This window comes from Tyto alba, unplaced genomic scaffold, assembly GCF_018691265.1.
Source record: "Tyto alba isolate M040663 unplaced genomic scaffold, T.alba_DEE_v4.0 Super-Scaffold_21, whole genome shotgun sequence".
Taxonomy (NCBI): Eukaryota; Metazoa; Chordata; class Aves; order Strigiformes; family Tytonidae; genus Tyto; species Tyto alba.
The window spans coordinates 12,030,425-12,039,269 of NW_024881295.1; positions in this window are offsets into that span (position 1 = coordinate 12,030,425).

Consider the following 8,845-nt stretch of genomic DNA (forward strand, 5'->3'; position numbering starts at 1 on the left):
TAGTAAGGAGATAAGTGCAGATCTGTAAAATCTTTTCCAGATTAATAACATTTATTTGTGTAAGGGATGTAATGAACTTAGCTTTAGTATCAGTAACCCATTGTAAATTCATTCCTGACACTTCTTACCAAGCTTAGTGCATGTGCATTGGAAAGGAGTAGCAGAGGATGTGAGACCATGAATGCTGATGACAGTCATTAAGTAGGTTTTATTCTTTATTAAATGAAAACTAATGTTCTCTGAGGAGCTCTGAAAATCACTGTGCACCCATCAAGGTGCCTATGTCACTTGTATCACTGTGTGTATAACCTTTCATGCATGTCTTTGCTTATCTGATACTCACAGTCTAAATATAAATGTGACTGTCGTAATCACCCCAAACTCCAGTAGCCAAATCCTTGCTGAAATCCATAAATGGAATGGGTATTAACCTGGGGGAGTCCTCACAGAAATTCTGGAAGAAGTCCACTTGTGTGTAAAGCACAAACATTTTTCTATGAAGGAAAATAAATTACATTTATAGTTACAGGTTGACTCTGCTGCCCTGCATCCTCTGCTAAATGGCCACTGTGCTTCAGTGCAGAGCAAGACCTGCTAGATCTTGGCTCTGTTGTGAAAAGCCGACTGCATTGCCTGCTAGTGGTGATGCACTTGGTATTTCCATCACCCTTCCTTTCCTGCAAGTGTGTTTGGGCTCCTCAGGTGTCTGTAGGCCTTTTTTGATCTGGGTAGAGATGGTCAGCTTTGTCTGGGAATATAAATAATGTATCACTCATGAATAATGAATTAATGTACAGAATATGACAGTAACATCTTTATAGAGATACATGCTATAAGAAATTATTTTTCTTTCACTGTCTTCCATTCTTCAAGCAGACAGAATGATTGGTCAGATAGTGAGAGGAGAGGGAGGCAAGTGCCTGATCCACTGATTGAATGATGAAGATGATCTGAAAATTACATCCTATTTGATGGCCTTTAGAAGGGGATCAGAGAAGTGATAAAGCCTTAAAAGAGCACAAAACATTTTACAGGCTGAGTGACATTAAAGGTTCCAAGAAGATTTTTTGTCAGTTGGTACTTGGTTCACATAAAGGCAGAAGATGTAATATTATCATTGTAGTTAATCTGAATGACTTAAAACTACAGACTTGCTTCTGGAAAAACACCTGAATGTTTTAGCACCAGGAGGTGCTGGTTCATTATGATTCCAGTAAGAAAAGCACTAAGACTCTGTAAAGTATCACTTAAAATTACATTTATTGGAGCTAACACTGTAACAAAAAAGAGGATAGTATAGATAATCTCACATCCCTCCAGAGGCTGGGAGCACTGAGTTGTTCAGCATTGGATGGGTCTCCAACGGGGCACACCATACAGATCCTGTCAGTAGAAAGGTTACTCAGTACTGTGATCTTTTGAGCTTTTATAGGATTTTCTTACAAGAGAACATTTGCATTCATCATTTCTACTGCCAAACAAAATGGATGTTCACATAACTCAGTGCTGCACTTTTAGATAAAGGCAGGGCCATGCAGGTGGTGTAATCACCAGTACTGAGTGGGAGCTGATGACAGACTCTGTTACAATTAGCTGGCTGAGTTCATCCTGTAGCCAGGGGCTGTGTGCGGCACAGCACGGCCTGAAGGCCAGGCTGTATGTGCAACACTGTACAGCACAGCAGAGGCTTGGGCCAACCCAGGTCAGCTGTTTTGTGGATCCCTAACTCCTCGATGTACAATGATCTTCTGGTCAGGATGACTAGCTTCCACCCCTTGATCCACATGCAGTTGACCTTTCCTCCAGATACCATAAATTGCAGATTACACCAGTAAATTTTTTTGTCTACCAGAAAGATTATTTTACAAAAAACAATTACTAAAATTAATCATAGAAGAGTAATAAAACAAATATAGATTGTAAGAATAAGTTTAGGATAGCAGTCACCTTGGAGCTAGGACCATCAGAGGTATCCAGCTATCAGGTTCCACCCCTAGTCCCATGTACCCTTAGATACAGTAGTACAGATTTCACCAAACAGTCCAGTTTTGTGATGTAGTAGATGAGGAGGAGCTTTGGTGCTGCTGGAGGGCGGAGGTGTCTGGTACTTCATGTTCACTGATACACAGTGTGCAGAAATCAAAAGCAATAATGTGAGGTTCCACATAATGGTTCAGCATAAGATAAAGCAGACTTCTTTTTACATACAGTGTAAATTCAGACATGTAATGAAGGACATCTGCTTGCTCCTTTAGGATTAAGTATGTGGCTCCTGGTCCGTGTGTCCCATCTGCAGAGATGAGTTTCCCTTGAAGAGTTTGGTGTCTCCACTTGCCTCTGACTCTCAAGGGATCACTGGGCTCTGTCAATGTCCTGGATGTACTGCACGGTGCTGATGTCCCAGTAGAAGTTGCTAGGATAGGAGGCATGCTTTACTCTTCAAATTCTTTACAACCTGTAATGGCACTGTTGACCAGTTACGGAGAGTGTGGGAGGGAAGCCGTGCATGCATCTGCTCTTTTAATAAGTCATTGGTCCATTCCATTAGATCAGCTCCTCTGGCATGATTGGTGTATGATACACCCTGTGTCCTTCGTGCTTTCTGCCCACTGTCAGACCATTTGGCCTCTAAAATGAGACCCGTTGTCCAACTGAATGCAGGCAGGTGGGCCTATCCACTGACTAAGTAACCACAGGCCTTTCAGTGTTCCTCTGTGGTCAGCATGTGCAGCTGGGGACACAGCAACATAGCTGGTATATGTATCTGCCATCACCAGTATGTTCTGTAATCCCTGTGCTTTTTAGTGAAAGTCCTATATAATGTTCGTCTGGCATGACCGATAATAGGGCTTCACTGAATCTGCTTGTAAGGCTACTGAGGTAACTTTTTAGTTTTCAGTGTTGCACAAACTGAACACTGCCACATTTATATGTGCATCAACACCAAGGTATCTGGACTTCTCATGTGCCTGCTAAGCAAGGGTTTCCTCATCAGGAAATGAGTACTGAGAGACAGAGCATCAGGAGATAAAGTAACTCTCCTAATTTGAGCAGACAGATCTGCTGCAGCATTGTGCTCCTCCTCTTCCCCGACACCTTGGGTGATGTGAGCATCAACTTGTCAAACCCAGAAGTTTGTATTTTTTTTTTTTTTTTTTTGCCTTCTACTTCCGACAGTCCCGACTCCACAATGGTTTCACATGCACTGTCCGGTTGTCCACTTGTCACTTACTAACCCCTGTGACTCGTCCCTTACACACTGCCCATCACTCTGTACTTTTATTGCCTCCCCATCCCTCTTTACCACAAACTCCAAGGTGCTATATCATCACCTGATACTAGGACTTACAAAGGTTTGTGGGGTTGACTGGGACCTAACACAACAACATGGGAGACAGTGTGTTTAGCTTGTTCAGAAGTGGTGTTTTTGTCATCTCCCCATACGAACTGGTTCTTCTGTTTTTTTTTAAATTATTCAGGGTGTTTTGCCCCAGGAGAATGCTGATTCTTTCTGGATCCCAACAGGAAAGGCACTGACACTCTCAGGAAGAATTAATAACCCAGAAAAGGTAATAGCAAGTTATAAAATCTTATGTTCTGTCTGATGCTGGGGACCCTGAGATGATATAGCATCAAATGGACCTCTGACCAGGGCACTACATATATATATATTGATACATAATTACAGAGAGAGAGAGAGCAAAATATATATATAGGAGTGTAAAAATATGTCTGTACTTGTTATTTATACCTAGATACACTTTATATGTGTAGACTCATATAAATATGTACATATACATATATAAGGATATATAACATATGTTAAATACATATCTCTGTAAAAGTATTGGTATAAAGCATGTTTTAGTAAGAGATAACGAAATTAATAGTTGGCATTTAAATGTCAATAGCAAGGAATTCAATAAGAGTAAAAATCGGGCTTGGGGAGTCCCCACTTCACAAAGCTGCTGAACAGGCTTTAGCATGGCTGGGGAGGGGGGAAGATCAAGTGGGTAGGGGGTGTCACAAGGGTGGGGGACACAAACAAGTTAGAACATGCCTGAAGGCTACAGATCATTCCTGAGTGGCCCTGTGCTGAGAGACCAGTGCTGGGAGCTGGACTGAGAGGCCCCCTGAGCTGGTCCCAGCCCAGCAGCATGGCCATGCAGTGTAACTGGGGCAAACCTTGGGTTTTGCACGGTGCTGCAAGACACAGGCAACACCGTCAGTGAAAATGGAAAATGAGAGCAGAATACCAACTTCAGAAGAACATGTGCCAGGGGACAATAAGGAAAAGCCCTGCAGTAAGACCGCATGAAGCAGAAGAACCAGGCAAAGGGCCTGTGAGTCAGAAACAGGTGAGTTTCACGCAGAGAGGGTGCGGTGGGGCCTTCCTTTTGCTGATGCTTGTTGGGGGATCTGACAGCTCTCTGCAAGATCGTTCCTGGGTACAGGCTTGTCCTTAGAGCAATGCTACAAATAAGAGGCAGAAGGCAGAGCATGCAGCCAGGACAGCCCTTTTAGATCCTGATTACTGCAGAAGCAGCAAGACCCAGGCTTTGGGACACATCCTGCAGACCAATGCTCTTAAGAGACCACAGCTACCGCAAGAAGAGCCAGGAGAGCAGTGAGGGCAATAGGAATGTTGCAGAGCGGAGAGACCATGATTGTTTTCAGACACAGAGCAACAGCAGGCAGGAGGGAGTTAATAAAATGGCTGGCAGTGCTATTAGTTCTGGGGCCTGGAACAGATACTCTTGGAAGACGTGTCGAAACATGGAAGACAGGCGATTAGAGACAGCTAACATGGCTACACCAAGAGCAAATCATGCCTGACTAATGTAGTGACCTTCTATGATGGAGTGGACAAGGGAAGAAAACAGATGTCACCTACCTAGACTTCTGTAAGGCTTTTGATACAGCCCCCCCCAACATTTTTGACACTAAATCTGAGTTATAGGTTTGACAGATGGACTGTTAGATGGATAAGGAATTGGCTGAATGGCCACATCCAAAGAGTTATAGTCAATGGCTCAATTCCAAGGGGAAACAAGTAATGATTGGGGAGTGGTGGTTGATGAGGATATATTGGATAGTGTAGGACCTGGGCATGGTGTAGAGAAATATTAATAGAGGTGAGCTGGCTTCCAAAGTGGCTGTTGTTTGGAGACTGTCTGGACATTGATCTGCTTGTAGGATGTTGTAAGTGATCTCCTTTAATGTTTCTTGGGGTTATTTTTTCCCTCTTTCTTCCAACTATTTGTGGGAACAAAGAATTGGTGGTTAGCAAAATTGTAAACTGACCTTCAGATTAGAAGGGTGGTTGTGGGTGAATGAAGCAACAGTGTAGAACAGCCTGTTGTGAGCATGAGAATATGCAGGTTGGAACACCACCTGTGAAGTGCATGTTGAGGGAGTGGTCAGTAAACAGACTAGATCTGAAGGTCTGTAGGATGGGAAAAACAGAAATGAAAGATGTAATAAATCGGGGGCTTGCATACAGGATGGCAGCATTTGCTCTTAGCAATGCTTCCTCTTCACAAACTGAAGTGAGTTTGTCATTATTCAGTGCGTCATCCCGATCCCAGCTGGACTGAGACCAGCACCTACTAACCCGTATATATCTTTGCTGATGAGTTTTCTTACTTTTGCTTTACCCATTTTCTCCCCAACCCACTTGGGGGGGTGAGGAGTGAGGGAGCAGCTGTGTGGGTCCTTGGTTGCTCTTCAGGGTCAACCCACAATGAGGACAAATGCCATTTGTCTGTAACATATCAGCCCCTGATGAAAAGATACATTGCTATGGTTTTGCTGGCCTCTGTCCTTTCATGAACAAAACAAAACAATATCCTCTAGGACACCCTGAAGTTATTTTTGAGAATTTTGACATCCTGACAGGCTACTTCAAGATGATCAAAGTAAAAAGGTACTTTGTGTGCTCTTTTTCCCTGTGGGTAAATAGCAAGCTATTGCTTCCTTTGTGCTACACTCGTGCTGAAACCTGCCACTCTGCACCCACAGTGATGAAGAAAGAGTCCCTGTGGGCACCTGGTGTGCCTTGGAGCTGAACAGGGCTCTGAAGAAGGGCTACAGTGTCTATGAAATGTATGAGTTTTGGCATTTTGAACAGAGGCGTAACAGCCTTTTCTCACATTATATAAAAATAAACCTCTGCCAAAAGCAGAAAGCTTCAGGCGACCCAACCTGATGCACAGATGATGACAAAAAAGCTAAACACATTGAAGATTATAGTTAGAAGATGTTATTTTGCAAGCTGAACATATTAGGAAACTCTTTGCCAAATGCCACGAAAACATGCAGCCATCCAGGTGTCAGGCTGCAGGGCACACCAGAGTTTTTCACTAGTACCTGATGGCAGTCCTGAGAGAACACCTGTGTGAGGTGTGACCAAGTAGAGGATCTGCCCAGCTTGGTGGCAGAGCTTCGAGAGGAAGTGGTCAGGTTAAGGAACATCAAGGAGTCTGAGAATGAGGTAGACTGGTGGAACCATGGTCTGCCCTTCCTGAGACAGAAACAGGAACAGAAAAAGCACAAGATCAAGGGGATCCTGTATCCTCCCCCTACCAGGCAAAAGGCAGTAACTTAAGGGAAAGGAGTGAATGGAGGCAAGTCTGCCCAGAGCAGCAGGCAAACCCCCTCCCAACCTACTTTGCCTTCTCAGGTTTTACAATGTACAATTACCTTTATCATTTCACCCAAAGACTATGCAATTCTGTGCAGTCTTTGGGCCTGCACACTGGGAATCAATCTCAAAAGTTTGATAAGACCTAAACCTTCATCCTAGGTGCTGGAATACAGGATGGCATCACAAATACTTGCTGGTAGATGTATCCATTCCTTGATGGTTGCTCTTATTGCGAAGTCAAATGTTTCCAGGTATGTAGCTCTTATATCAGCCTGGTCTGCCAGATAGATCAAATGTGGAATAGTATATCCCTTCAAGATGTCAACTTTCTGAAATGAGTTCACAGAGGATCTCCCAATATGATGTAACCATCCTTTCACATTGTCCACTAATTCTGGTTTTGATATAAGTTGATCCATTCAACCAATACAACCTTTTATCTAAAACAAAGTCAACCCTCTGGTCCCCATTTTGTTGAGCTATGGTCAGCAGTTTTTACAACAGCTATTGTCATTCCCTCTATCCTTCCTTGAACTTCATGAGCCTGTGCCCGTCTTCCCCAGGCTTTCTTCCACTGTAGGGGTTTGCTGATCAGTCACACCCCCACATATAGAATAGTTTGGATTGAAAGGGACATTTAAAGGTCACCTAGTCCAACCCCTCTTCAATGAGCAGGGACATCTTCAAGTAGACCAGGTTCCTCAGAGCCCCATACACCTTGGCCTTGAATGTTTCCAGGGATGGAGCATCTACCACCTGTCCTGGTTGGGGCTGGCCTAGAGCTCCCGTTGGTTCAGCAGCTGGGGGAGTGCTGGAGCACCCTGAGACCCCAGGGGCTCCCCAGGTCCCAGTGCCCTCACCTGTGTGCGGGGGCGGGGGGAGCACAGCTGGAGGGCTGGGCCCCGATTGGCCGATAGTCCATGTCATGTGACATTGTGCTCACCATATAAAGGCAGGAGTGGGCCGGGAGGGGCTCTCACTTCTGGGAGTGTGGCTGTGGGGCCTTGGTGTTTGGGATTGCTGGCCTGGAGCAGGTGGGTGTCGGTCAGTCGGTGGGGAGCAGCTGTATTGTATGTTACCGGTTGATACTGGTGTCACCATATTATTCTGTTACTGTTATTAAACTGTTTTTATCTCAACCCAGGAGTCTCCCTTTGCCCCTCTGATTCCCTCTCCATTCCCAAGTAGGGGGAGGGTGGGTGAGCGGCTGCGTGGCATTTAACTGCTGAGTAGGCTCAAACCACAACACACCCCTCTGGGCAACCTGTTCCAGTGTTTCACCACACACATAATAAAAAATTTCCTCCTTATATCTAGTCTAAATGTACCCTCTTTTAGTTTAAAACCATTACCCCTTGTCCTATCGCTACAGACCCTATTAAAAAGTCTGTCCCCATCTTTCATAGAAACGTAGAGTCATAGAATACAAGATTGAAAGGGACCTCAAGGATCACTTGGTCCAACCTTTCTGGTAGAAGCACCAGCTAGACAAGATGGCCCAGCATCCTGTCCAGCTGAATCTAAAAGTGTCCAGTGCTGGGGAATCCACCAGTTTTCCCTCAGGAGATTATTCCAGTGGCTGATTGATCTCATTGTGATAAATTTTTCTTGTGTCCAAACGGAATCTCCCCAGGAGTAACTTTTACCCAATACCCCTCGTCTATTCATTGTGACTCCTTACACTTGTCCTTGTTGAAATTCATAAGGTTCTTGTTAGCCCACTCTTCCAGCCTATCCAGGTCATCCTGAAGGGTAGATCCCCCTTCCGAAGTGCCAGCTTCCCCACTTAGTTTGGTATCATCAGCAAACTTTATCAAGGTACACTTGACCCCATCATCCAGATCACTTATGAAGATCATAAACAGCATTGGGCCCAATACCAATCCCTGTGAGATCCTACTTGTGACAGGTTGCCGGTTTGAAAAAGCACCCTCTGGGTGCAGCCTGTCAGCCCACTGACAGGCTTGTCTAGACTATAACACATCAGTTGCTCTAGGAGGAGGCTGTGGGGAACCATATCAAAAGCCTTGGAGAAAACCAGGGAGACAATGTCCACCGCTGGTCCCACATCAACCAAGCATGTTGCTTTGTCATAGAAGGCAATCAGGCTTGTCAAGCACAATTTGCCCTTCGTGAATCCATGCTGCCTTTTCCCAATCATATGCTTCAATTGACTTGTGATAGCCCCCCAGGGGGATT